This window comes from Bos taurus, chromosome 4 (assembly GCF_002263795.3).
Source record: "Bos taurus isolate L1 Dominette 01449 registration number 42190680 breed Hereford chromosome 4, ARS-UCD2.0, whole genome shotgun sequence".
Classification (NCBI taxonomy): Eukaryota; Metazoa; Chordata; class Mammalia; order Artiodactyla; family Bovidae; genus Bos; species Bos taurus.
The window spans coordinates 54,687,382-54,704,849 of NC_037331.1; the positions used below are offsets into that span (position 1 = coordinate 54,687,382).

Sequence of the window (17,468 nt, forward strand, 5' to 3'; positions counted from 1 at the left end):
ACAGACAAGCAAATAATACATGCCCATCATCTGTTTCTAGTAAGTTCAGAAACTGAGATATGGAAGGTACTTTAATAGAGATAGTAATAATAGTAGTAATAACTGCTACTGCTACTACTACTGTTACTACTAGTGGCTAACATTTATTGAGTACTTGCTATATACAAGGAAATTTTCTAAGCACATCATTCATTTCATTGCTTTTAAAAATGAAATAATGTAAATGTATTATTTACCCATTTTACTGACCACAAACTAAAGCCCAGATATCTATTGTCAAGGTACTGATTTGGCACCATGGCCAGCTCTGTCTGGTCACATCAGGGAACATGTCCTGTGTGGACTAAACTCTGATGAGAGAACACAAGTTTATCAGGCTAAGAATCAAGGCCGTAGGTAAGTTAAGGGAACACTTAGTATAAAGATGCAGGAGGGATAAAAAGAAGAGAAGCTGTATTTCAGTCATTCTCAAGATCAGAGACAGGACAGAGAACAATGAAGTTGGAGAGGCAGATAGATGGCCAATCAGGGAAACAAGATATTTTTTGCAATACTGAGTCTGAATGACATAAAGAGAAGGGATTAGAGCAGGAGATATTTAAAAGATAAAGAGCACAGAATTTGGGGATGTAAGAAATAAGGAAGGGGGGCAGTCTGAGAAATTTTGGGTTTCTGGCTTGGGTCTGAGGAGGCCTTACAAATAGCTGTGAAAAGAAGAGCAATGAAAAGCAAAGGAGAAAAGGAAAGATATACCCATTTGAATGCAGAGTTTCAAAGAATAGCAAGGAGAGATAAGAACGCCTTCCTCAGTGATCAATGCAAAGAAATAGAAGAAAACAACAGAATGGGAAAGAGTAGAGATTACTTCAAGAAAATTAGAGATACCAAGGGAACATTTCATGCAAAGATGGTCACAATAAAGGACAGAAACCATAGGGACGTAACAGAAGCAGACAATATTAAGAAGAGGTGGTAAGAATACACAGAAATACTATACAAAAGAGATCTTAATGATCCAGATAACCAGGATGGTGTGATCACTCACCTAGAGCCAAACATCCTGGAGTGTGAAGTCAAGTGGGCCTTAGAATGCATCACTATGAACAAAGCTAGTGGAGGTGATGAAATTCCTGCTGAGCTATTTCAAATCCTAAAAGAGGAAGCTTGTGAAAGTGCTGCACTCAATATGCCAGGAAATTTGGAAAACTCAGCAGTGGCCACAGGACTGGAAAAGGTCAGTTTTCATTCCAGTCCCAAAGAAAGGCAATGCCAAAGAATGTTCGAACTACCGCACAATTTCACTCATTTCACACACTAGCAAAGTAATGCTAAAAATTCACCAAGTGAGGTGTCAACAGTATGTGAACCGAGAACTTCCAGATGTTCAAGTTGGATTAGAAAAGGCAGAGGAACCAGAGATCAAATTGCAAACATCCGCTGGATCATCGAAAAAGCAAGAGAGTGCCAGAAAAGCATCCACTGCTTCATTGACTACGCTAAAACCTTTGACTATGTGGATCACAACAAACCGTGGAAAAATCTTCAAGAGATGGGAATACCAGACCACCTTATCTGCATCCCAAGAAACCTGTATACAGGTCAAGAAGCAACAGTTAGAACCAGACATGGAAAAATGATCTGGTTCCAAATTGGGGAAGGAGTACATCAAGGCTGTATATTGTCACCCTGCTTATTTAATTTACATGCAGAGTACATCATGCAAAATGCCAGGATGGATGAAACACAAGCTGGAATCAAGATTGCCTGGAGAAGTATCAATACTCTCAAATATGCAGATGACACCACCCTTATGGCAGAAAGCAAAGAGGAAGTAAAGAACCTCTTGATGAAGGTGAAAGAAGAGAGTGAAGAAGCTGGCTTAGAACTCAACATTCAAAAAATGAAGACCATGGCATCTGGTCCCATCATTTCATGGCAAATAGATGGGGAAACAATGGAAAGAGTGACAGAATTTATTTTCTTGGGCTCCAATATCAGTGTAGATGGTGACTGCAGCCATGAAATTAAAAGATGCTTACTTCTTAGAAGAAAAACTATGACAAACTAGACAGCATATTAGAAAGCAGAGACCTGGAGACAAAGGTCCATCTAGTCCAAGCTATGGTTTTTCCAGTAGTCATATACAGATGTGAGAGTTGGACCATAAAGAAAACTGAACGCCGAAGAATAGATGCTTTTGAACTGTGGTGTTGGAGAAGAGTCTTGAGAGTCCCTTGGAATGCAAGGAGATCAAACCAGTCAATCCTAAAGGAAATCAGTCCTGAATATTCATTGGAAGGACTGATGTTGAGGCTGAAGCTCCAATACTTGCGTCACCTGATGTGAAGAGCTGACTCATTAGAAAAGACCCTGATGCTGGGAGAGGTAGAAGGCGGGAGGAGAAGGGGACGACCAGGATGGCATCACCAACTCAGTGGACATGATTTTGAGCAAACTCTGAGACTTGGTGATGGACAGGGAAGCCTGGTGTGCTGCAGTCCATGGGGTCTCAAGTAGTTGGACACAACGGAGTGACTGAACTGCACTGATTGTAAATCAAGTATACTTTAATAAAAATACAATTCCTTGCTATTTTAAAATAAAATTTATTCCTTTTATCACTTTGAGTATCTTAAATTTAGATATTTAAAATCTTCAGTGGAATACTCCATTTGTTTAAAGTGATTGTAACAGGTGTTGATTTTCAGACATGAGTTTGAGCAAGCTCCCGTGATGGTGAAGGACAGGGAAGCCTGGTGTGCTGCAGTTCATGGGGTCACAAAGTGTCGGACACGACTGAGCAACTGAACAACTGTCTTGGGTAAGTGGGTGGATCGTTTGTAAAGGCTCTATGCTTAAAGAATGAAGCATATTTAAAGCAAAATGGTCTAATCTCTATTTAGAATGATGCAAATCAACTACCCAATGAAAAATTTCAAATCTCACGATTTCTTTAGAAGTTAGAAAACCTAAGCACAATAAAAAGGTATATATTTTCCTGTGTGACATAAAATCACATGCATTTCAAATTTAGACATCTGATAAGAAAATGTTACCGTGTCTGTGGCAGGATTAATTTTTGTTCTGTCAGAACTGACCTAGTGCTATAGTTATTTTAAGCCCTAGAAATAAAAAAGTGCTATGGTTGCCAAATACTAGGTGCCATCTAGTGGCCATTGAGAGTTAAGACAAATGTTCAGAAGAACTCCAAAGTATTCTGATAATTTCCTTTACCTTTTTTAAAATTGTGAGTTATATTTATCGCTTTCTGAATGATATAATCCATTTTAACCATGTTTCTAACTCCTCAAATTTGTATTTGTACAAGTGAAATTATCTTTAGCGCTATTGGTGTCTGGTTAGAATTTTGATTGGTTTAACCTTTCAACTTTGTGTCAAGAGATTTTTCTTACTTCATTTTAGTTGAAGGGATATTCCCATTTAGAACATTCTAATTAAAATTAATGTTAGAGATTGTATTGTTTTCCAAAGGTCTCAATCTATGTTTTCATTTTCTTCCCCAAATTAAATCTAAGCTGGGGATGCCCCACAAAGGTAGACAAAGTGTCAAACAGAAGTATTTGACTGACATTAATAATGTTCATAGTTATTAATTTTGAATGTAGAAAATCAGTAGCTTTGGATCTACACAGAATATACATGTAAAGTCTCATAAAAATATTTAACATTTTAGAATTCCCATATTTAGAACTAGGGAGAAATATGGACAAAATCCAATTCTAGTGAATGTTAAGAATTCTATACCCAAAAATTTGTTAGAAATAAAAGATTAATAAGTTATAGTGCATCTAATGTTATGCCTTTAATAAGCATAATTATGTGATGTATTACTTGATATTGATACTTATTCTGATTATAACAAAAATCTATAAAGAAATGGTCAGTGATATACTGCTTAGTTTGTCAAATCAAAGTGAAAATTGAGGAAAATTAATATTAATATCATCTTGACCTCTGGCACTTATATACATTTATTATATAGTTTTGATATAAAATATTCATTACATTTTGGTAACAGTTATCACTCATTTTTGATCAGTTACTTCTAACTTGGGAAATTCTACATTAACCCCATGATAATGCAAAGGTTTATCAAGTTTCACTAACCTGACCTGAAAGGACATCACTTTAGAGTAGCAATTCTGGTGAATTAATGGGGCACGAAACATTTAGAACTTATGAAATACCATTTGTTTAGCAGAAATTATATACAAAATGTATATAATGCATAGGTAAAGGTCACCTTCAATTAACAAGTATTTACTGAATATCTACTATAAACTAGGATCTGGGGATATATCTGTGAACAAGATAGACAAGGTTGTCACTAAAGGGATATTTAGTGACATGGTACTTTATTTATTTTTAGCTCAATTATCTTGATGCCATTGCTGTATTGAATCAGAGCCCACAAAATCTTTATGAATAACCTATTGGCACTCTAGATCACACCTGATCCCTCTCTTAAAGGGATATTTAGGAGAGATATTCAATGGATAATTGAAAAAAAATTTTAAAAAAAGAAAAAAAAAGAAAAAATTATGGTGGATTGGAAAATATGAGACTACTTAGAGGCAAAATAGAAAAATAATTAAGGAGGGTCTTAATTTACTTGATAATTTGAAAAGGTTGGAAACTACTTATCTAGGCCCTTCTATAAGAACTTAAGGGATTTATATTCAGAGAGTGGTTTGGGGTAATATCCTTTCCTATCACAACTAGCTCCATTATAATGAGTTAACACCTGTTGCTGAGTTTTAAAAATAAAACACTAATGAAAACAGTAACCCATCACTATAACTGTGTCTCATTATCTAAAGCTTTGAAGAGATTTGTTTAACCAGGATATTGAAATGTTTAACTCAGTAGAACATAACATGAAATTATTTTTTTTACCAATCACTGCCCTAATGAGAACAATGTTAAATCTTACCTTCCTTCTGGGTAACAGATCTCCTAAGGATATCTGAGCAGATTTCTATAGCTTTCCAGTCATTTCCAGTTATTAAAATCTCAGTCACTCTTAGTCCAATTTATTTTCTCTTGAGTAGACCCTGTATCAGGGAAAGGGGAAGAAAGCTGGTATGTTACTACACTCTTTATCTTGCCTTTCAATCTAGATTCTTAAATCTGGAATCGGGTAGAAGGATTATAGAGAAAGGGCAAAAATCTTTTCCCTAATTGGGCACATGGTGGAGTGCTCTGTTGAGTGCACTGTGTTCTTAGGTATCACTGGTTAACGCTGTATGGAGGGAGTGTTGATGCTGGTCCTCTTTTAGGAAATGTGCCTTAGCTGTGTTTTAATAGCTGCTCCAACACAGCCTTGCCAGATTCCCTTCTTCTTCCAGAATAAAACTTTAGCTCCAAAACCCACTCTCAGCTTGTATCACTGGGGTCTCAACAAGATGATTTACGTTCAGGTATCCTCATCTGTGTCCATTTAATCCCTAGGAAACTGATGCATCCTTGCCATGCCAAACAGTTTTGCTAGGTGGATACGGGGCATAACAAATGCTAAATTTAGAGAGTGTGAGGGAAACCTTACTTGAATACCAGTAATTTCAAAATTAGGGTAGTAATAGGTACTGTGGTATTGGAGAAGACTCTTGAGAGTCCCTTGGACTGCAAGGAGATCCAACCAGTCCATTCTGAAGGAGATCAGCCCTGGGATTTCTTTAGAAGGAATGATGCTAAAGCTGAAGCTCCAGTACTTTGGCCACCTCATGGGAAGAGTTGACTCATTGGAAAAGACTCTGATGCTGGGAGGGATTGGGGGCAGGAGAAGAAGGGGACGACAGAGGATGAGATGGCTGGATGGCATCACTGACTCGATGGACGTGAGTCTGAGTGAACTCTGGGAGTTGGTGATGGACAGGGAGGCCTGGCGTGCTGCGATTCATGGGGTCGCAAAGAATCAGACACGACTGAGCGACTGAACTGAACTGAACTGAATAGGTATTGTGAGGGCTTCCCTGCTGGCTTAGAGGGTAAAGTGTCTGCCTGCAATGCGGGAGACCTGGGTTCAATCCCTGAGTAGGGAAGATCCCCTGGAGAAGGAAATGACAACCCACTCCAGTGCTCATTCCTGGAAAATCCCATGGACGGAGGGGTCTGGGAGGCTCTAGTCCATGGGGTTGTGAAGAGTCGAAGATCAGGATGTGAGACATATGAAACCATTGCCTAATTTATGATTAAAGTGATCTTTGATTCCCCAATATTCTTAGGTATATTTAATGCCCAGCATAGCCTAGGGAAGGCAATAGAGAATAAGCAGTGTCATTTAAAATTTTTAAGTTGAAGACCCACTAGCTGTTTCCAGGTTCAAGATACTAGACTCAAGGGAGCAAAGAAATTTGAAGAGTGAGTGGAAAAGGGAGATATTTAATTCAGTTAAACAACCAGGTAAAGTATACCACTAACACTGTATGTATATACTTAGTCGCTCAGTCATGTCTGACTCTTTGCAACCCCATGGACTGTAGCTCACCAGGCTCTTCTGTTCATGGGGATTCTCCAGGCACTGGAGTGGGTTGCCATGCCCTTCTCCAGGGAATCTTTCCAACCCAGGGATCGAACCCAGATCTCCCACATTGCAGGTGGATTCTTTACCATCTGAGCCCCAGGGAAATCCAAGAGTACTGGAGTGGGTAGCCTAACCCTCTCCAGGGGATCTTCCCAACTCAGGAATCAAACCAGGGTCTTCTGCATTGCAGGTGGATTCTTTACCAGCTGAGCTACCAGGGAAACCCATTGCTAATGCTGCTGCTGCTGCTAAGTCACTTCAGTCGTGTCCGACTCTGTGTAACCCCATAGACGGCAGCCACCAGGCTCCCCCGTCCCTGGGATTCTCCAGGCAGGAACACGAGTGGATTGCCATTTCCTTCTCCAATGCATGAAAGTGAAAAGTGAAAGTGAAAGTCGCTCAGTCGTGTCCAACTCTTAGCGGCCCCATGGACTGCAGCCTACTAGGCTCCTCCATCCATGGGATTTTCCAGGCAAAGTACTGGAGTGGGGTACCACACTAGTAGCTGGTTATTTTAAACAAAACTGGTTATACAGATGCTACTTTAGGTGACATTCCATACCATATAAAATCATTTCTACAAAACCTAACATTTTTGTTGCAAAAAATGATTTTCTTATTAAAGAAATAATGGATAAATATAACCACTCTTTGAAATGATATGTTTCCTTTTTCTTCATGTCTTATTGTAAACTATAAAAAATGCATATTGAAAATCATCTATAAATACAGGGGCTTATTATGATTACTTGGTGGGCGTTAGACAATAAAAAAGCCCACATGATTTTTTAGTTGCATGGCACTTTATTTATTTTTAGCTTAATTATCTTGATGCCATTGTAGAAATGATGCTGTATTGAATTAGAGCCCACAAAATCTTTATGAATAACTTATTGGCACTCTAGATCACACCTGATTAATGCTAAAATAAATGTGAAAGCAGTTTTATTTCTGTTAGAAATGTTGGTTCTACTTATCTTTTTTTAAATGGTAGAAGAAAGAAACAGAAAGTTGGGTATGCATGAGACTGATTATGGAAATTTTGCTGGTAACATATTCAAATTTCTATTTCCATCAATGCTACACTACTTGTTCAAGTGAGGAAACACATGGATTCCTTTATTTTGAGATGTCTTGCCTCATCTGGCAATAGAGAAATGGGAAGCTCACTTAAATAATATCTACAAGTATGCTATAAATTTTATTCATTTTTTTCTGGTGTTAATCTCTCTAAAGCATATTATACACATTCCAATATTTTTAAAATTAGATAAATATTTGCTTGAGATAAAGGCAATATAAAGTAAAACTATTAAAGGTAGTTATGGAAAGGGAGAAATATATGCCAAGAAGTGAAAAAGAAATACAACAAAATTATTTAAAACAAATCAATAAAAATTAAATTTAGTGGAAATAGTTGGTTGGAAAGGAAACTATATGCCAAGAAGTAGTAGCAGTAGGGAAAGAATGGCAAGAAGTATTGAGAAAGACATCTGCTTTAAAAAGTGTCCACACTATTGCCCTTTACCCTTCTCTTCATTGGAGTCTGACTGGAAATGAAGGCAAGGCTAGCATTGGAAAGGTTTAAGTTTGTTGATTCTTCCCTTTCAAAAATTAAATAGGGACATTGCTTAAACATAAAACATACACAGGCTTCTTGTATTTATTTCCTATACCTGTTCAAATGCCAATAAAATTACAGTAAAGAAACAATACATAATAGAGAGGGTGTGGAGAAAAGGGAACCTTCTTACACTGTTGGTGGGAATGCAAACTGGTACAGCCACTATGGAGAACAGTGTGAAGATTCCTTAAAAAGCCAGAAATAGAACTTCCATATGACCCAGCAATCCCACTGCTGGGCATACACACCGAGGAAACCAGAATTGAAAGAGACACATGTACCCCAATATTCATTGCAGCACTGTTTATAATAGCCAGGACATGGAAGCAACCTAGATGTCCATCCGGAAACAAATGGATAAGGAAGTCCTGGTATATATGTACAATGGAATATTATTCAGTGATAACAAGGAATGTATCTGAGTCAGTTCTAATGAGGTAGATGAATCTGAAGTCTATTATACAAAGTGAAGTAAGTCAGAAAGACAAACACAAATACTGTATGTTAATGCATATACATGGAATTTAGAAAGACAATAACGACAATCATATATGCAATGCAGCAAAAGAGATGTAAAGAACAGACTTTTTGGACTCTGGGAGAAGGCAAGGGTGGGATGCTTTGAGAAAACAGCACTGAAACATGTATATTACCATATGTAAAATAGATGACCAGTGCAAGTTTGATGCATGAAGCAGGGCACTCAAAGCCAGTGCTCTGGAGCAACCCGGAGGGATGGGGTGGGGAAGCAGGTGGGAGGGGGGTTCAGAATGGGGGGAACATGTGCACCCATGGCTGATTCATGTCGATGTATGGCAAAAACCATCACAATATTGTAAAGTAATTATCCTCCAATTAAAATAAATTAATTAATTTTAAAATTTACAGTAAAGAAATAGTGAAGTGTTGGAAACAAAGAAAAAATAAAGTTGGAGGAAGAAGAATGAATGAAAGCTTTCTACACAGTTCTATCTGTAAAGTGCAGGATTGGTAAAGATGGTAAAAATGCTGAGTAGGAAGCTGATAGCTTTGCAAACATAAGCAATTTGCTCTTTTTTTCAATGGCTAAGTCAGTTTGACTCTTTGAGATCCCACAGACTGTAGCATGCCAGGCTCCTCTGTCCTCCACTATCTCCTGGAGTTTGCTCAAATTCATGTGCATTGAGTTGGTGATGTCTAACCAATTTAGTCATTGCTAAATTGCTAACTATGAGTACATATCATTTAAAATAAAACTTATTTTATACAATTACAATTACTGATTTGAATATCTCCATTTGGGAGTTATTTCAACCACAAACTCAATGAAATATTACTTGCATGTGCTAAAGCTTTCTATATCATCAAACATGAAAGAAAAAAAAAAAAAACTCAGATGGCAAAGTATTAGATAATGTTTAGTAATGTGTTGTTGCAATTCTCTCCTAGTACTTAGGAGACTTCCACAAAGTAGAGCTATTCTATTTTCAGATATGATAACTTTGCCTGAAAATGTAATCACTTTAGAAGACTTCTAAATTGTCTTCTGGAACTATTAAGTTCAGTTCAGTAGCTCAGTCGTGTCTGACTCTTTGCGACCCCATAGACTGCAGCACACCAGGCTTCTCTGTCCATCACCAACTCCTGGAGTTCACCCAAACTCATGTCCATCGAGTCAGTGATGCCACCCAACCATCTCATCCTCTGTCACCCCATTCTCCTCCGCCCTCAAACTTTCCCAGCATCAGGGTCTTTTCCAATGAGTCAACTCTTTGCATAAGGTGGCCAAAGTATTGGAGTTTCAGCTTCAGCATCAGTCCTTCCAATGAACACTCAGGACTGATCTCCTTTAGGATGGACTGGTTGGATTTCCTTGCAGTCCAAGGGCCTCTCAAGAGTCTTCTCCAACACCACAGTTCAAAAGCATCAATTCTTCAGCGCTCAGCTTTCTTTACAGTCCAACTCTCACATCCATACATGAGCACTGGAAAAACCATAGCCTTGACTAGATGGACCTTTGTTGGCAAAGTAATGTCTCTGCTTTTTAATATGCGGTCTAGGTTGGCCATAACTTTCCTTCAAGAAGTAAGCATCTTTTAATTTCATGGCTGCAGTCACCATCTTCAGTGAATTTGGAGCCCCCCAAAAATAAAGTCAGCCACTGTTTCCCCATCTATTTGCCATGAGGTAATGGTATGCCATGATCTTAGTTTTCTGACTGTTGAGCTTTAAGCCAACTTTTCACTTTCCTCATTCACTTTCATCAAGAGGCTCTTTCTTCTTCACTTTCTGCCATAAGGGTGATATCATCCACATATCTGATGTTATTGGTATTTCTCCCAGCAATCTTGATGCAAGCTTCTGCTTCTTCCAGCCCAGTGTTTCTCATGATGTACTCTGCATAGAAGTTAAATAACCAGGGTGACAATATACAGCCTTGACATACTCCTTTTCCTATTTGGAACCAGTCTGTTGTTCCATGTCCAGTTCTAATTGTTGCTTCCTGACTTGCATACAGATTTCTCAAGAGGCAGGTCAGATGGTCTGGTATTCCCATCTCTTTCAGAATTTTCCAGTTTATTGTGATCCACACAGTCAAAGGCTTTAGCATAGTCAATAAATCAGAAATAGATGTTTTTCTGGAACACTTGATGATCCAGCGGATGTTGGCAACTTGATCTCTTGTTCCTCTGCCTTTTTTAAAACCAGCTTGAACATCTGGAAGTTCACGGTTCAAGTATTGCTGAAGCCTGGCTTGGAGAATTTTGAGCATTACTTTACTAGCGTATGAGATGAGTTCAATTATGCAATAGTTTGAGCATTCTTTGGTATTACCTTTCTTAGGGACTGGAATGAAAACTGACCTTTTCAAGTCCTGCTGACTTTCCCAAATTTGCTAGCATATTGAGTGCAGCACTTTCACAACTTCATCTTTTAAGATTTGAAATAGCTCCACTAGAATTCCATCACCTACACTGGCTTTGTTCGTGGTGATACTTCCTAAGGCCTACTTGACTCCACATTCCAGGATGTCTGGCTCTAGGTGAGTGATCACACCATCGTGATTATCTGGGTCATGAAGATCTTTTTTGTACAGTTCTTCTGTGTATTCTTGCCACCTCTTCTTAATATCTTCTGCTTCTGTTAGGTCCATACCATTTCTGTCCTTTATTGAGCCCATCTTTGCATGAAATGTTCCCTTGGTATCTCTAATTTTCTTGAAGAGATCTCTAGTCTTTCCCACTCTATTGTTTTCTTCTATTTCTTTGCACTGATCACGGAGGAAGGCGTTCTTATCTCTCCTTGCTATTCTTTGGAACTCTGCCTTCAAATGGGTATATCTTTCCTTTTCTCCTTTGCTTTTGGCTTCTCGTCTTTTCTCAGCTATTTTTTGGCCTCCTCAGACAGCCATTTTCCTTTTTTTGAATTTCTTTTTCTTGGGGATGATCTTGATCCCTGTTTCCTGTACAATGTCATGAACCTCCATCCGTCCATAGTTCATCAGGCAGTTTGTCTATCAGATTTAGTCCTTTAAATCTATTTCTCACTTCCACTGTATCATCCTAAGGGATTTGATTTAGGTCATGCCTGAATGGTCTAGTGGTTTTCCCTACTCTCTTCAATTTAAGTCTGAATTTGGCAACAAGGAGTTCATGATCTGAGGAACTTTTAATGATGCATATTATTACAGTTTAAAAGAAAGAAGAAGAAGCTAGCGTGAAAGAAAGAAGGTAATGTTTAAAGATATGTTTCTCCTCAGGCTTCCAAGAATTACTTAAAGCCTACATTCTTGAAGATATTATATGACCTCTCTGATACCTGACCTCAGTGTTTTCTTAGTTTAATTGGACAAAGCCCTCTGCTAGGTGCTAAGTTTAAGCTCAGTGACAAAGTTTAGTCCAGTTACTTTATGCTCAAAAAGTACACTCCAGATATCACACTATCTTGACAAGATCTCATCAAAAATATTAAGGCATTACAAATAATTTTTTATAGAATAAAGATGTTCTTTTTGTCCCAAAGGATCTTATGGGCTAATTTCTGTTAAATTAATAAAACACTATTAGGCTGAGGTAGCTCTAACGCCATGGAGTGACCTATGTGAGGAAATCAAAACCTAAACCTGTTAATGCCTCAAGGTTACAACTTGAAACCTTAGGACAATCAATTGTGAACAGTCAACTAGGCTTTTATCTATAGCCAATCAATAATCATCTTACTTTGCTTTCGTCTTTTTACTATAAAATTCTCTCCTGATCTCCTGTGGGATGCAGTGCTCCTAACCACTTCCAGTTTGGCATTGCCCTATTCAAATCAATTTTTGTGGAAATAAACTCTTAACATTTTTAATAGCCCTCTATTTATCTTTCAACATTACCAATGAATTTTTTGGTCAATTTTAATTTGAAAATTAAACAGTTTGAACAATAGTTCTCTTGAAATTTTGAAATAGTTGTTGCATTAAATACATCAATCCATACAAAAAAAGGTTAGCTCAAAAAACTGTGTTCAACTGCTGACAATATTGTCCTATTATAGTTCAGTAGAAGGCCTGACATCTTATTTTTGTGCCACTATTCCAGTAATAGAGCTACTTGCTTCTAAAAATATTTAGTGGTTTCCTTTCTCATGAAACAGTATTTTTTTTTATTCTTGCAGATAAGAAAAACAGCTAACCCACTGAAAAATAATCCAAAATATTGTGCAAAGAGAAGTAAGATAAGACACAGATTGATTCAGAAGGATTATTTGCAGAACAACCTTGTAAGAAATTTATTGAACTGCCTTATTGAGTGAATGCATTATTTGGGAGCAGAAAAACATAGAGTAAATAATCCAAGAATGTGATTGGGTTTACTGACTAAATAAATAAATAGTATGAGGCAAATTGAATTCTATTCAATGTCTTACTGAGGACTATAGCCCAGGAGACAGATACCTCTGAGGAACTGTTCCAAAAGGGAGAGACCAATATATAAGTGATTTTGTTTAAAGAGTGCCTGCACTCTATCTACCATACGTCTCAGTAGAAGGTCATTGCTTGTCACAATATTGGCACAGATATTTCAGTTAATAATTTTAGTGCTTTTGAAAGTAAGGAAAAATGAAAGGATCCATGTTCATAAATAATTTTTTCACTGAAATATAATTCTCTAAGGGTTTATACTGCTTGTTTGCCCTAAAGAACAGAGTGCTTCATCCTGAATTTCTTTCAGGACATACACTGTAGGTCAGCAGCTGCAATGGCTAATGACTTCATCCTTGTACAACAGGATGGTGAGCAACATTCTTTGTTTTACAGATTTAAAATTTTTGTCATCCTGAAAACTGGCTCAAACACTCCCCTTAGAAATATGTTTTACCTGGCTATTTAGTAGATTCTTTGAAGTATGTTCAAATGTTTCATTTTAATAAGAGTCTATGCAGAGTAAACACAGGTTGCCACTTTCTGGGATATGCGTTAATTTCATAGTGGGTTATAATTATAATTCAAAAGATGTCAGATTAATTCATCTCTTTTTTTCTGGTCATTTAGAATTTTTGTTGCTTATATGAAAGACATTAATGGTGGTAGCCAACTTAGCCATACCTTCTGTTTTATCTAACAGGATGGCAGTAAATTCTACCAATCAATTGTATCTCAAACACTAAAATATCTTGTTGGTTGTCTCAGAGACTAGAATCTTATGTTAGAAGAGATTGATTCTAACATGCCTGCTTTATTTTAACCTGTGCATCCTTGAACATAATTTAAACAAGATACTCTAAGAATCTCACTGATGGAAGGGGAATTGGAGGCCACCTACTACAAAACTATCCAAAACTACAATCTCCTTAAAGAGTTCAAGGGAACAGGGTGGGACAGCCAACCTCCCACAGAAAGTCCCTCTTAAAAGGAAAGAATATTCATTCATCAATTTCTCAATTCCTTTATTTACTCACTTACTTATTAACTATTCAGTCTTAGATTGCCCAAGTCTAATAACACTTTGGGATTTGAATTTAAAGGTGTAATTAAAAATAACCATTATTTCATAGGTGATTTTGTTCATAGACCATCTTAAATGATAGGATTATGATATTGTATATTTTAAGGGCAAATGCAAATTCAAAATAAGGGGTTTAATTATCCCTGTTAAAAATTGGGAAAGATAGGCCCCGTTCCCATTTCTTAGTGCATTTTCTTTTGTAAACTTGCAATTGTAAATTCTTTCTCTGCCCCTTTGAGGTGTATGTAAATCTTTTTAAAAGTCTCTTGCTAGTTTTACAACCAAGAAATATCTTTCTTAGGGGCCTGGGATCCATCCCTTTGGAATGTAAACATCAAGGGAGAGAGTGCATCTCATTTTCTGTGGGAGATGCAATTCCAGTTGCAAAACTATCTCCTGTCATAAAGATATGAGAAATTTGTTTTTCCTTTGTACAGACCTAATTACCAGGTGAATTTAGCATAAACAGTGTGGTAAATGGCACTGTCAAGTTCTCTTACTTGAGAACTTGCTATTATGTTTCTTGAGGCTCTATATATAATGGGTCATAACTGCTCAGCGATATAAAAGAATGAGATCTCTTTCTGTCTTTGCAGTCTCTTAGCGGATTGCTTCTGATGTGCATGCTATGCTGTTTACTGCTTATTCAATAATAAAATTGCTTTCTTTCTCTTCTACATTCATGGAGAGGTTTTCTGGCATGGGAAGATTTTGTTTTTAACTATATTTCTCAAGCAACACTTAAATACTTCCCAAGAAGAGCTGTTAATATGAGTCACTTGAGAGGCTTAATAAACAAATTCCTCCCACAGATCTGCTGAGTTAGAATTTCTTGGGGCCCAAGAATTTGTGTTTAAAAATAAATGCTCCCTGTTGATTCTAATGGATGGGCACTGAGATCCTGAACTAATTTGATTATTTGTATTGACTTATATAAACATCTGCTAAATTCATGCATGTGAGTCATTTCATACCCAATGAAAAGACAAATTATTCAAGTTCAGGGACTCTACCTTATTATTTGACTTTTATATACAATGAGACCATAATGGTACTTGGTGTATAATGGTGACTCAATGAATCCTGCTTTGTTGGTTGGCATTTTGACAATGCCAAAGTGAAAAAAATTTTATAACCTTTCTCAGAATTCCATTTTAATTTCTCTCTTTTTTATTCATCCTTAGCTACTTACCCTCATGAGAAATGGAGTTATTTTCAGCCATATCAACAAACAAGGATGTCACTATCATCACAACTCCGGCCCTCCAAGGGTCAATTCCTGAGCCCTAAGGTAGTTTTCTACCAGGAATATGGTAGTCATCAGGCTAAAGCCACTCCCCATAATGAACACTGAGGAACTCAACATGTACCAGCCCAAGATAGCTGAGGTGCATATCAAAGGAATGATTTCAGTGAGCCCAGACTCTTGCATCTTCCCATACATAGAAAAGTGCTAAATTCCTTAACTTGGGATATTTGGTTTTAATTCACAAAAGATACTTTTGATGTTCAGACTACCTGTCCTTTGTTGCAAACTATATAACCTGACTCCTCCCCTGCGTCCTCAAAGCAGTTCTCTCAGGTTTACTAGAGATGCTGTCTCTTCGGTATGAAGTCCTAAAAATTATGACTGAATAAAACATAACTCTCAACTTGTTAGGTTGTGACTATCTTCAAGTCAACACTAAATTTCTGATACTCCCTATAAAGTCCCATCATCTCTTGTTAGTATACTATTTAGCATGCTACATTATAAACTAAGTTTTCAAAATTTACATTCTACCCTGAATTATAATGCTCAAAATTCTACAAGTCAGGCTTCAACAGTACATGAACCATGAAGTACCAGATGTTCAAGCTGGATTTAGAAAAGGCAGAGGAATCAGAAATCAAATTGCCAACACCTGTTGGATCAAAAAAGCAAGGGAGTTCCAGAAAAACATCTACTTCTGCTCTGTTGACTATGCCAAAGCCTTTGACTGTGTAGATCACAACAAATTGTGGAAAACTCTTAAAGAGATGGAAATACCAGACCACCTGACCTGCCTCCTGAGAAATCTGTATGCAGGTCAAGAAGCAACAGTTAGAACTGGACATGGAACAACAGGCTGGTTCCAAATAGGAAAAGGAGTACGTCAAGGCTGTATATTGTCACCCTGCTTATTTAACTTACATGCAAAGTACATCATGAGAAATGCTGGGCTGGAAGAAGCACAAGCTGGAATCAAGATTGCCAGGAGAAATATCAGTAACCTCAGATATGCAGATGACACCACCCTTATGGCAGAAAGTGAAGAACTAAAGAGCCTCTTGATGAAAGTGAAAGAAGAGAGTGAAAAACTTGGCTTAAACTCAACATTCAGAAAACTATAATCATGGCATCTGGTCCCATCACTTCTTGGCAAATAGATGGGGAAACAATGAAAAGAGTGACACAATTTATTTTCTTGGGCTCCAAAATCACTGCAGATGGTGACTGCAACCATGAAATTAAAAGACACTTGCTCCTTGGAAGAAAAGCTATGACAAACCTAGACAGCATATTAAAAAGCAGAGATATTACTTTGCTGAAAAAAGTCCATCTAGTTAAAGCTATGGTTTTTCCAGTAGTCATGTATGGATGTGAGAAATGGACTATAAAGAAAGCTGAGCCCTGAAGAATTGATGCTTTTGAACTGTGGTGTTGGAGAAGACTCCTGAGAGTCCCTTGCAACCTGTCAATCCTAAAGAAAATGAGTCCTGAATATTCATTGGAAGGACTGAATGCTGAAGCTGAAACTCCAATACTTTGGCCACCTGATGTGAAGTGCTGACTCACTGGAAAAGAGCCTGTGCTGGTGTTGTAGCCACGCGTTCCGGGAAACAAACTCACTCAGAAGGACAATGCAGATTTATTACACCGGCGGGCCCAAAGCAGAGTCTCCTCTTAGCCAAGGACCCTGACCAGCATTTGTGAAAATCTTTTATACACCATGTGTACATGTCCGAACCCACCACCCCAAATTCCTTGAGACTTACATAAACCAAGGAAAATACAATTCCAATAACCCCATCATTCATGTGCTATGTGCTCATGTGCTCAAACAGTCAAACAATTAGCCAATAATCAATAAACCTGAGGTCACACTCGAATAGATACAGAAAAATTTATGGCCTGTCTGGAGGAAGGGGTGATTAGTGTATGTTTTCTTAGGCGATGAGTAACCTAGATAGGATCTTCAAGGTTCCCCTGTCTGGAGGGGGTCTTATCCTTCTGTTGTTGTTTTCATAGGCACTAAACACAGAGTTCAGAGTCCATTGGAAAGGTGGCCGAGCATGATCAGCATGAACA

At 37.7% G+C, this 17,468-nt stretch overlaps 1 long non-coding RNA gene across 1 annotated transcript in view; it reads right to left on the bottom strand.

Moving 5' to 3' along the window:
* The window catches only part of LOC132345095 (uncharacterized), a 99,539-nt gene that overhangs the window by 24,673 nt on the left and 57,398 nt on the right, over nucleotides 1-17,468 (bottom strand). The window contains exon 2 of the long non-coding RNA XR_009494223.1: nucleotides 4,955-5,075. This is a non-coding gene — a long non-coding RNA (uncharacterized lncRNA). The remainder of the gene's footprint in view (nucleotides 1-4,954; nucleotides 5,076-17,468) is intronic.